The sequence below is a fragment of the Cricetulus griseus genome, chromosome 2, assembly GCF_003668045.3.
Source record: "Cricetulus griseus strain 17A/GY chromosome 2, alternate assembly CriGri-PICRH-1.0, whole genome shotgun sequence".
Taxonomy (NCBI): domain Eukaryota; kingdom Metazoa; phylum Chordata; class Mammalia; order Rodentia; family Cricetidae; genus Cricetulus; species Cricetulus griseus.
The window spans coordinates 379,704,065-379,716,680 of NC_048595.1; the positions used below are offsets into that span (position 1 = coordinate 379,704,065).

The following is a 12,616-nucleotide window of genomic DNA, read 5'->3' on the forward strand; positions in this document are numbered from 1 at the left end:
AGAGCCATCTTTCCAGCCTCCTAAATTAATTTTATTTTTGCCTTTACTTAGGCTTGTTTCCTCAGAATCAGAGAGGAAGGGTCAAGCTTTCTCAAAGGACTTTTAAAACAAACTGTTTAAAAAAGAAGTTATGAAAGTTTATGAAATACACTTTTCCCACAATGGTCTATGAAGCTACTTTCTTAGTCTCCCTTACAGGAAGTTACAATGGAGCTGCCTATATAGTCAACTAATCACATTCACCATCTCCTTGCTCTGGGCTAGGCCACCAACACTCTGCTCTGCTTACCATGCTTTCTTCCATACAAACACCACCCCCTTCCTGTCCTTTTTACCTTTTTTCAGTCTCCAGGCAGGCATTACCAGTTAGCAAGGCTGCCTGCTGGGCATCCTGTTTAAAACAGCTACCTCATACCTTCACCTTTGTTCCTCCTCCCTCCCCTACTCTGTTCCCTCACTCCCAATACAGCTGCAGCACAATCTAATAAATTAAAGCAAAAAATGTTTACTGTCTTATCGCTCCCTTCAACCTAAAATGTTCCTAAATGTCATTCAAATAGTAAGGAACAGAAGCAGACAATCTGCATGGACAATGACATGGTTTAAAAACTAGGTCTTAACAGAACTAAGGTAGAACTCACATAATCTGAGACACTGCTAAGGAGATAATAGAGGAAGTATCATTAATCTAAAAGCAGAGCTAGAAGACACTCAAAAGCTACCTGTAAAATCCTTTGGGTCCAGTCCTTCAGAAAAACCCACTTACCTTGGGTGCACATGAGAAATATAAGGGAACACTTCAAAAGTAAACAGATAACAGCAGATGAGCAGCAACCCTAAACTCTGAAAGCTTAACCTGTCCCCACCCCACCTCAACACACAGAGGGTTTCTCTGTGTAGCCCTAGCTGTCCTGGAACTCACTCTGTAGACCAGGCTGGCCTCAAACTCAGAGATCCGCCTTTTTCTGCCTCCCAAGTGCTGGGATTAAAGTCATGTGTACCACCACCACCCAACAACCCATTTTTGTTGTTGTTTGTTGTTGTTGTTGTTGTTTTAAGATTTATTATTGTAAGGCACATGAGTCAGTCAAAGATGGTGCTGAGGGAAAGTCAGATGGGCAAGTCCTGAGTTGTTTACAAAAAAAAAAAAAAGGTGATTGGCTGCCTATCGAACCAGATGAGGTCACTGCACGAACAGCTCATGTTCATTAGATAAAAGCATAGATCACCTAGGTGCATGTTAGGCTGACCTTTAAAACCACTGGTTGGTTGTTTTCCAGCTCTGCAGTTTTTTCCTTTAAAAGATGTGGCATGTGAGACAATAAATGAGTTCCTGCTTGACTAGACTCCCTGTTGCGTCTGATTGTCTCCGAGCAGCGCATTTACCCTTCCTCAGACCCAGCTCAGCTTTCTGTGGTTGGGCTAAGACCCTGCATCTGGCGCCCAACATGAGGACCTAAATCTCGGCCGAGGCCAAGTGGTCTCTCAGGGTAAGTGAGACCCTTAGTATGGATAACTCTATTTTCAGAAAGAAGGGAGAAGGGGAAGGACCGGAGAAGTTGGCCAAAAATGTGGCAGAGGAGAAATGGGCCAAACTATCTGCCCCAGATAACTCCAGACCCCTGCCTTACGCTCCCAAGAGCAAGGAGGTTGGGTCCTCCTATATAGCCCTCAGGGAAAAATCTATGGGACCTGGACCCTTATGAGTGACTGGACAACCGCAGGTCGAGACCTAGAGACCCTGTTTATTCGGAGGCCTACCCAATCAAGGAGGGACAGGAAGATGCAACTAGGGCCCCCCAAACCTACCCAGTAAACTTGGCTCCTGGGCCAGGCAGGCCTCTAGACTGGTATCCTTGGGAGGTGAAGGATCTCAAAGAGCTACGCAAGGCCATGCGTAAGATGGCCCTAATTCCCCTTGGGCACAGTCCCTATTGCAGGACATCACCTACCATCCATCCATGCATCCCTAAGGACTGGTTGGATGTGGCTAAGGCAGTCCTCCCTAGTTCTCAATTTATTAAATGGTTGTGCCTTTTATACGGAGGAATTAGGGTACGAGCTGAGGCAAATAAGCAAGCTAACCCCCCCCCATCCCTATTACCTATGCTATGCTGTCAGGAACAGGAGATGGTTACTCCACTGGGGTTCAGCAAGCAGGGATCCCAGGGCCATATCGGGATCAGGTGAGGCAGACTGGGTTAAACACCTGGGCTAAACTGGATGATAGGCCTACTGAGTCCCCCATAGCTGGGGTGAGGCAGAAGCCCGGTGAGCCTTTGCCAGAGTTTATAGACCAGGTCCAACAGAGCATATGGCGCAAGGTGCCGTCCGGAGACCTTAGAGAACAATTTATCAGACTGCTGGTATGAGAAGGGATAAATGGGGACCATAAAATGGCCTGCACAGGATTAAAAGAGAGTTCTCTGAGCAGTTGGGTGGTAGCCTCCCAAGATGTAGGTACCCAACACCACCAATCCCAGTCTCTACCCTGGCCTTACAGGCACAGATGATGGAGGTCATCATCCAGGCCCTGGCAACCCAGGGTCAAGGGTCCTCAAGGCCACTAGGAAAAGGGACATGCTTTAGATGTGGGCAGGAGGAACATTTTAAAAGAGACTGTCCTCAACACCCCTCGCCACCCTGGCTAACAAGCCAGGAGGGACTAAGCCCCCCCTCCCCAACCCCATGCTCTCAGTGCAAGAAGGGATACCATTGGAAGGACTGTTGATCAAAATTTGACCTGGAGGGGCAGCCTCCAGCCCCGTTAAAAAAGGAAAGAAGCCTCTCTAAAGGTAGGATTGGAAGGTCTCACACCCCAACAACTCAAGCCTACTGGACTGTCCCCTTGATTGAAGTACTTCGTCCAAAAATGACCACTTTTCTAGGCAATAAGTTTCACTCTTTGGTAGACACAGGAGCAAACAGGACAGTACTCCAGGAGGGGGAAGTAACTTCCACCTGGGAGCTCATACCTGGGCCCTCAGTTTTGGGGGTGGGAGGTAACTCTCAATCAAGAGAAACAGTGGCCTTAATGCACTGGACGAGCCCACACGGGGACCAAAGAAAGATACACCCCTTAGTGGTAGAGGCCTTACTGCCAATTTGCTGTGACAGGACATGCTAGGCCAAATGGACGCTGTTGTGACCACAGATCATCAGGCTTTTTGAGGATGTCCTGGAAGAAAAGGAGGCACAAAGGGTGGGAAAGGACCAAAAGGGGACAACAGAGGATTTTTTTCAACCTTCACAACTACAGGGGGGAGCCTGAGGCCTATCCAGGCATACCCCCAATCATAAGGGCCACAGCCGCCCCCCCCCCCGAGTGCCACCTATCAGTTGGGCACTGGGAAAATCCATATGGGTGGAGCAGTGGCCACTGACTAAACCTAAGTTGCTAGTACTCCACCAATTAGTGGACGAACAATTAAGGTTGGGACATATCTGCTCTTCTATGAGCCCATGGAACACCCAGTGTTTGTAATTCAAAAGGAGTCTGGGGCTTGTCGCATGCTCCAAGATTTGTGCAAGATAAATGAAAGGATGGAACTAGTGGACTCCCCTGAAGGGGCATGCCCTGGACTCCTGCTATTCCCACAGAATATACATTTATGGTAATTGATATTAAGGATTCCTTCTTTTCTATACCGATATATCCAGAGGACTGTGATAAATTTGCCTTCTCTGTTCCTTATTTAATTATTCCAAGCCAGATCAATGTTTTGAATGGGCAGTGCTACCACAGGGAATGGCTAATAGCCCAACCTTCTGTCAACAGTATCTTGCTACTCTCTTAAGGCCTATGCTAAAGTCAAAAGATTCAATAATATATGCTTATATGGATGATTTAATTTGGGGACATCAGGATCCAGCATATCTGGAGGGCTTTGTGACACAGGTGCTCCAACTTCTTAAAAAAGGGGGGCTTTACTGTTGCCCCAGAAAAGGTCCAAAAGGTACCCCCCTTCAAAGTACTTGGGTGGTACCTCACGCTGACACAAGCTAGCCAGCTTAAGCCTGTTCTGAAGGTGCCTGAATTTATGACCTTGACCCAGCTCCATCGCTTACTAGGGGAGACTAATTGGCTGAGACCCTGGGTGTGAATCCCCATTGAAGACCTGGTACCCCTGTACACCTCATGACAAAGGAGCACCCCAAGATGCTCCTTGTCTTTCAGAAGGCCTTGGACAAACTCTAAGGAGGAATTCAGTGACTAGGCCTTTGTCCCCCTGGCTGTTTGCTGGAGCCTCCTGATTACAGTGGTCCTAACCCAGGATGGGGAGCCGTTGAAATGGATCCACATGTCTTTGGGAGGAATACCCCAGGTCCACTCTCAGGCAGATCAGCTTGCACACACCATCATAAAGGGCAGGACCCAGGCCCAGCAACACTATTGGCTAGACCCCCATACCACTGTCTTCCCCTTCCAAGTGGTGGATGTTGAATGGCTTGCTCAGGCTAAGGCCCGCCTTGCTCTAACCTTAGAAGGATTTATTGATTGCCACTATGGGCCGTCCAAATGGGCTCCTCTTTTTCAGAGACTCCCCCATTAAGATTCTTTCCTTGTTTCCATCCGAGCCCATCCAGGAAGCCATTTGTATCTTCACTGGTGGGGGGCTGAGAGGCTCTGACTATGTTAGCTTTAGGGGATACCAAGCAACACCAAGCCACCAAAGACTTCAACCCTACCAGGGTTCTGCCCAATAAAAGGAAATGCTGGCCGTGACACTGGCATTACAGGGCATCTCCAAACCCTGCAATCTTTTTTCAGTCTCTATGTGGTTAACTTGCTTCCCCACATCACACAAGCACATAACCAGTTAGATAATAACCCTCTATCCCCCCTCATGGTGGCTCTTAAGGCCCTTTTAGAGGGCCAAGAAGCACCAATTCACCTTCAACACCTTTGGGGGCACTCCGGCCTCCCAGGGTTCCTGACTAAGGGCAATGAATGCACAGATAGACTGGTGACAGCCCCAGAGGCACTAACCCTACAGGAAGCCACTCAATTGCATGATATGACCCGTGTCAATTGGAGGGGACTACATAATAGATTCCTGATGATTCCTATAAAAGAACTAAAACAGATAGTTCACACCTACAAATCATGTCAACCATACCTAAGAGTTCCCCCTCTATCTCCACCAGGAGTTAACCCCAGATGTCTATGGCCCAATACCCTCTGGCAAATCGATGTTAACTCATTTTTCAGAAGTATGTTTTTGTCTCCATACATACTTATTCAGGGGCCTGTTGGGCCACTGCACATACAGGAGAAAAACCAAACATGCTCGAGCACATTTCCTCCAATGTTTCACAACCCTAGGATTACCCACACAGGTTAAGACTGATTGATAATGCTCCTTGCTTTGCCAGTAATTCCATGGCAGAATTTTTCGATGGCGCATCAAACTTACTACAGGAACATTGGGACCACTAAACCCTAATCCCCAAGTTAAAGTCAAATGGAAAGACTCTCTAACATCCCAATGGAGGGGCCCAGACCCATTAATTACAATGGGAAGAGGATTTGGATGTATCTTCCCCAAAGGGGAAGAAGCGCCCATCGGGCTTTAGGCCAGAAATCTAAAATTCTTGCCTGCTTTCACAATGCAGGAGGATGACCAAAAACAGGTTGACCAACAAGGAAAGGAAGCGACAGTGGTGGTCAAGGCTCGTCTTCCGAAGTAAGAGGACCAATACAATGATACCTAACCATGTCCAAGGGCACCAGACCCTTGAAAAACTCTTGTGTTCTTTAAAAATCACAGATGTCATGCTACCTGACTACTCTGATGCTCCTGCTGCTGCTGCTGACTGCTCCAGTGACCACCCAGCAAAAACCCTCATTGTCTCCAAAAGATGACATGGATGGTGATTGATGCCACCAATAGAGATGTCCTCAACAGCACCACAAATGAGACAGTCCCCCAGACCTGATGGCTTATGCTCTTTTTCGACCTCTGTGACCTGGTCCAAAGATCTTGGGACATGGGAAACTGGACCTTTCTTCATTAAGGACAGTCTGAATGTGGAGAGTTGTGGGGGTGCCACCTGCCCCACGTATCAGACCCACAATCCCCGGGCTGCTCACATGTTCCCAATAAGGCAGCCTTAAGGGACACTGACTTTACATATGCCCAGGGAACAATCAAACAGCAGCAGACATATCCAAATGTGGTGGGGTGGATGCCTTCTACTATGCACAATGGAGGTGTGAGAAAATGGGGATGGATTCTTGGATAAGGCAATCTCCACCCCACTGGGTTCCTTGATAGTAATAACTTTAATTTGTGTCTTTGGGCCTTGCCTTTTCAATACGATGGTCAGACTAATCAGAACAAAAACTCAAGAGACCCAACTGATGACCCATCATGTACATTGTGATACACTCAGTCCTGAGGATTATCTCACTTTTGAGTGAACACAAAGTGCTATTAGAGGTGAAACTCTGCAGAGGTGCCAAGAGGCCTGTACTTCAAAAAGAGGTGGGCCATAATCTAAAACAAAAAGGGGGAATCTGTAGGGCACACAAGTCAGTCAAAGATGGTGCTAAGGGCAAGTCAGATGGGTGAGTCCTGAGTTGTTTACAAAAAAAGGTGATTGGTTACCGAAATTGAACCAGATGAGGTCACTGCACGAACAGCTCATGTTCACTAGGTAAAGCATAGGGCGCCTAGGCTCATGATAGGCTGACCTTTAAAACCATCTGTTGGGAGAGATGTTGGGAGATGTTGGGCCCCATCCACCACAGGAACTCCGTGAGTTGCTTATCAGCCAATAATCACAGGTGCCATCCTGTTTTCTAGTCCCCCCGGCCATACCCCACTGGCATAAAAAACACGAGCTCTTACACCTGGGGTTTTTCCACTGTGTCGTAAGTCTGTATATAAGGCTGCTCCCTCCCTGCAAAAAAAAGAAAAAGAAAACAGACCCGCACACACATTATCCTAGCACAAATGACTGGACGTCTATGCTTCTGACTACATCTCCAGGCTTTCACCCCATATTCCCGTCATAGTAGTGGCACTGGGCACCACAACCATTGACTGGCTGTTTTCCTGCTTTTGTGTTTTTCCCTTTAAAAGATGCTTGCTGTGGGGCAATAAACGAGTTCTTGCTTGACAAGTCTCCCTGCTATGTCTGATTGTCTCCGGAATTATGGGAGGCAAGCAGTGCACTTACCCTTCCTGAGACCCAGTTAAGTCTTCCATGGTTGGGCTAAATTATGTGTATATGTGTAAGTATATGCTATGTGTGTGAGGGTACTCCTGGAAGCCAGCTACAGTTACAGGCAATTATGAACAGCCTAAGATGGGTACTGAGAACCCAACTCAGGTCCTTTGGAATAGCAACAAACGTTAACTGCTGAGTCATCTCTCTAGTCCCAAGATATGGAGACTTTTGTTTTTGAGACAGGGTCTCTCTATTTGGCCCTGGCTGTCCTGCAACTCTGTCCTGGAACTCAATCAAAATAAAGACCAGGCTTCCCTCAAACTCAGAGCACAGAGATCCCTCTGCCTCTGCCTCTTCAGTGTAGGGATTAAAGAGGCATGTGCTACCACCATGCCTGGCTCCTGACCCATTTTTAAAATACCTTATACCTGAAATAGCTAAACATGGGACTAAGTCCAATTACATATAGTCACATGACTCAAAGCGATCCTTTTAAATGTTCTTATTTAAAAAAAAAAAAAAAAATGTCAGGACCTGAAAGAAACCACTTCTCATCAATACCTCTGCAATAGACACCATTTCTCCCATGAGTCTTCTAGGCAACTATGAACATCTATTAGGTGTTTAATACAATATTTGACTCTGTTTCACCAATTACATGTACTAAACTCAATCCTCACAAAACCAGAACCCGCATTTTACAAATCATGAAACTGAGGCACAGAATTCATCAACTTTATTAGAGCCCAGTGTGGCAGCCCCACGGGTCACATTTTTCATACTACATTATACAGAGGACTTTTTTTTTTTAAACAAGGTTATAACATACACCCCTTCAGTGCTCCAACGCTGTTCTAGCTGGTTCTCTACTTCCTTCAATCTTTAGGACTGTCAAGAACAATTCCATCAACATCTAAACTTCCTTTGTTTCTAGGACATGTTGGGAATTCAGATGCTTTAACTAAAATTCTTTTGATTCTAAAACTCGTGATCCTTTTACTATACCATATGTTAAGCAAGAAACATCCCAAATCCACATTTGTTTTTCTCTTTTGAGAATTCTGACCAACAATTTGGGTCAGATCTGGATTAACAGCGGCTATTGCTGATTTACTGCATACCTAACATGTGCTACACACACCACTAGGCACTTTAAATAATAATATACTCTTTCCTTACCATATCTATAATGTGCCAGTATTCCCTTTTATAAACCAAGGCTTAGAAATTACATAAATAAATCATGTGTCTCATAAACAGAAAGACAGGATATGAAACACCAACTCCAGAATCCAGTCTACACTTCTGGCAAGAACCTTCCCCAAACTAGCAGAAGACAATGGTGCTGTATTCATAAAGGAGAATCACTAAGAAAGGAATCTTCAAGTCTGCCAAATTGAGTTGCCTGTCTTAAACCTGGATGTAATATCTGTTTCATCTGCTTTATGTGCATGTAAACTAAGCAGATTAGGAATGTGTATCTGTCTAGTGAATTGTTGTTGTTGTTGTTGTTTTTCCCTATTCTGCGTCCAGTTTACACAGAATCTAGCTTGTCCTTGGGGACTGACAAGAACCTCAGTACAATTAGTGCTGATGCCACTGGTAGTTCTCTGGCAAGGGAATCCCAAAAGCAGATTCTAAAAAAAAAAAACATCTTTTTTTCTAAATTTATTTATTTTTATTTTATGTACATTGGTGTCTTGCCTACGTGTATTTCTGTGCGAAGTTGTCAGATCTTGGAGTTACAGACAGTTGTAAACTGTCATGTGAGTGCCTGGAATTGAACCTGGATCCTTTGGAAGAGCAGTCAGTGCTCTTACCCACTGAGCCATCTCTCTAGCCCCTCTGAAAACATCTTATGGAACACCAAGACAGTCAAATTCACAAGCTTTTTGGTTATCTGGGGGGGGGGGGGGGACACACCTACTAGAATACTGTAGGTATAAGAAGTTGGCTCTTTTGGGGTCAAAAAATGTACATAATATCAACCATAAAAGCTGTGAAAAATATCTGCAACCATGATGATGACACAGAAGGGACTAATCTACAGCTTTTAAATTTTTTAAAAATAAAGCCAGGAAATGGTGGTATTCCCCTCTAATCACAGCACCTGGAAGGCTGAGGAAGGAGGATCATTATAAACTGAGGTCAACACAGGACATTGAACTACACAGGAGACCCTATATCAAAAAACCCACCCCAAGTTTTTTCCAAAACAATTTACGAGAGCCAGGCATGGTGGCACACACCTTTAGTCTGAGCACCCAGGGAGGTAGAAGCAGGTAGGCATATGTCTGTGAGTTAGAGGCCAGCCTGGTCTACAGAGGAGTTCCAGGCCAGCCAAGGCTACATAGTAAGACCCTGTCTCAATAACAAACTAAGAGATCGTATCCCATCTGATTAAGCCGAGGGCAGAACAAACACAACAAAAGCAGCATACATTCTTACAAATTAGAAATTAGATATAAATGGGTTATTTTTAAAAAGACTGCTCCAGTGGGATCTGGTAAGAAAAAAACTACCAACAAACTATGTCTTTTTATCACTTGAAAATGATTAAGCAAATTATAACTACTTAAATAGTATATAAATCAATAATTGTGAAGATTCTACAAAGTGCCAATAATTTGCATACCTGTGCTACAATTACATTTGGAAATTGGACATTCTTATAGACAGAAGACAAAGAAAATGATGCGGATAAATGAAAAGCTTTTGTCCATCTACAGGGGCAGGATTCATATACCCTCACATACAAATAATAAAATGTATACTACTGAACTTTACCATCATCTCAGCTGACAGCAAAATATTTCTATGCTCAAGGGAAAGAGACACAAGACACCCCACAAGCCCAGAGGCATGGTGGATGACCAGATGTGCCCTGCCCCAGGAACTCAAAGCCAACATACTACATACCTTTCACACACCACAGTGCCCAAGTAGGTATGCACATCACTGACTCAGAGGTTTGGGTTTTTTTTTAACTTTATTTTTGTTTTATTGTTTTTCTAAGAAATGGGTCTGAAAGCTAGGCACGATGATGCACACCTTTAATCCCAGCACTCAGGAAGCAGAGGCAGATGGATCTCTGTGAGTTCAAGGCCAGCCTGATCCACATAATGAGTTCCAGGACAGCTGGGGCTATGTAGAGACCCTATCTCAAAAACAAAACTTCACACAAAAAGCAAAAGATAAATAAGCCTTAAAAACAGCTCAATTCCCTGATTTCCCACTATATATTACATACACAATGGACAGGCCTATTTTTAGACATAATCCCCAAGAGCCCAAAGCATCCCATCAATTACCTATACAAAATGAAGCTCCTGGAGGTATGCCTGCAGCTCACACCCTAGCTCCATGCCCACCCGCATTGCTATCTATCTTTCACACAGGGGCATCCCAAAGTCAACTCAAATAGCTGCGTGGGAGAGCATGATGGCTCAACAGTTATCAGAAAGGGGACGGGAAAGTAGGACCAGTGGCACCTTGGGTTAACTAGATCTCCCTCTCAAGTCTTTGTCACCTACTGAAGCCCAAGACTTTGGGATGGCACTGAAAATTTCTATTTAAATGTTAATAATACAGTACAGTATAGTACAGTACAGACTAAAGGATAACAAACAGCAATCAGTGCTGCCACTTAAAGGCCATGTGTCTCACTCTATAATTCTTTCAATATAATTTTGAATTAAGAGTCAAAAGACTAATTCAAAACAGAAGTGGGCAAAGGCTGTATGAGGAAAACTACAAACTTTTTTGAGAAACACCAAAATGTTAAAAACAAAACTAAAATGAACTGGAAGAAGACATAGTATAACTAGATGAAAAGGGCCAGTGTCAGAAGGCAAGACTCTAACAGAGTAGTTTAATAAAATAAAGTTTCACTTTGAAGTAATTTCAAACACAGAAAGTTCTAAGTGCTTACATACACCTTTTAGCAAGATTGCCCAACTCAGTTCTTTACCTCATCTGCTAAGTTTTCTACATATATTCAAAGCCACAAGTCTCTTTCTGATCACTTTGAGAAATCTAAAAGACAAAAAAAAAAAAAAAAAAAAAAAAAAAAAAAAACACTCTTCTGTAGAGCCAGCACACACCCTCCTCATCAGGAAGCCAACACTACTACTGCTTTGCAAACCAGCCCACAGGCCCAACCTCAGTTATGGCAAGGGCCACATTTTTCCCCGTCTGGTCCAACACTTCATCCAAGTGTCATCTCTCTAGGGATGTCTATTGATCTGCATTAGTCCCTCATTCTTTTGCTGACTTATGTGTGTCCCTGCTGGGGTCACTCCTCAGTCTCAGACTGGTCTACATTTCTTCATGGGCAGCAACACAGAACACACAGGATAAAACAGAACAAACAGCAACCCATCCCTACACTGCTGATGTTAACCATCTGGTCAAGCCAATGTCTAGTCATATCATTTTCCTCTTCAAAACAATCACTTTGCTCCAAAAATTCTAAGGGTCTGCCAATAACTTGTTCTTTGTCAAATGTCAAATCACAGTAAGCATCAAGATGATCCCCATCTCTATGATGCCTGCCCGGTGGTGATACTCTAGCCATCATTCCTTCTACATTTGTCAACAGGCAAAGCATTGCTTCTTCATCCATTTTCTGATCTTTGAAAAACTCACCCACTTCCTGGCAAAAAAAGCTTCAAATTCATCTGGTATTTTCCCTGCTCTAACTCCTAGAAGTACTCACTTCTCCAAAGGCAATTCCTCTTCAAGGAAGATGATTTAGCAACAAAGATTTAGCTGCTAGGACTGAAACTATGATGTCAGTACTTCTAGCTATAAAGTGCTATGCATGGTTACCATTCTTGTAACTATTTTTACACATGTAGTTACATGTTAAAGACCATACTTATTAGTCCAATTCCAGCCCAACATTTGAGTTATTTTCATCTTCCCATGCTTGTTAATTCCTTTCTCATACAACAAGAAACCTAGTACCCATAATCTTTAACAAATGCATACTCACAGTTTACATCTTCTGTTCAAGATAACCATCTCCCAAGAATTTGTCTCATTCTTGCACCCTGCTCCTACGAGCTCCTCAGCCATGGAACTTCCTACTATCTATGCAGCACACTTCCATTATAGTTTGATAAATTAATCCCAAAAGTCATCCAAAGAAAAACCTAAACAATATATGTGGTGCTTTGAAAGAAAATGGCCCCCAAAGGAGTGGCATTATTAGGAGGTGTGGCTTTGTTGGAGTCGGTATGATCTTGTTGAAGTGTGTCACAGTGGAGAGGGCTTTGAGGTCTCATATATGCTCAAACAGCAACCAGTGAGACATAGTCTACTTCCTGTTACCTGCATATCAACATGTAACAACAAGAAGCTCCTTCCCCCGCACCATGTCTGCCTGCATGCTGCCTTGCTTCCCACCATGATGATAATGGACTAAACCTCTGAACTA

The 12,616-nt window shown here is 44.2% G+C and overlaps 1 protein-coding gene across 10 annotated transcripts in view; it reads right to left on the reverse strand.

The window, feature by feature from the left end:
• Nucleotides 1–12,616, reverse strand: part of Tcf20 (transcription factor 20) — a 90,584-nt gene that overhangs the window by 43,986 nt on the left and 33,982 nt on the right. Inside the window, exon 1 of one of the 10 annotated variants that reach the window (XM_027404133.1) lies at nt 2,105–2,122. The exons of the other annotated variants lie outside the window; for them this stretch is intronic. The gene's annotated coding sequence lies outside the window, so the exon portion shown is untranslated. Of the gene's footprint in view, nt 1–2,104; nt 2,123–12,616 lie in introns of those variants that run through there. 10 annotated transcript variants of the gene reach the window in all.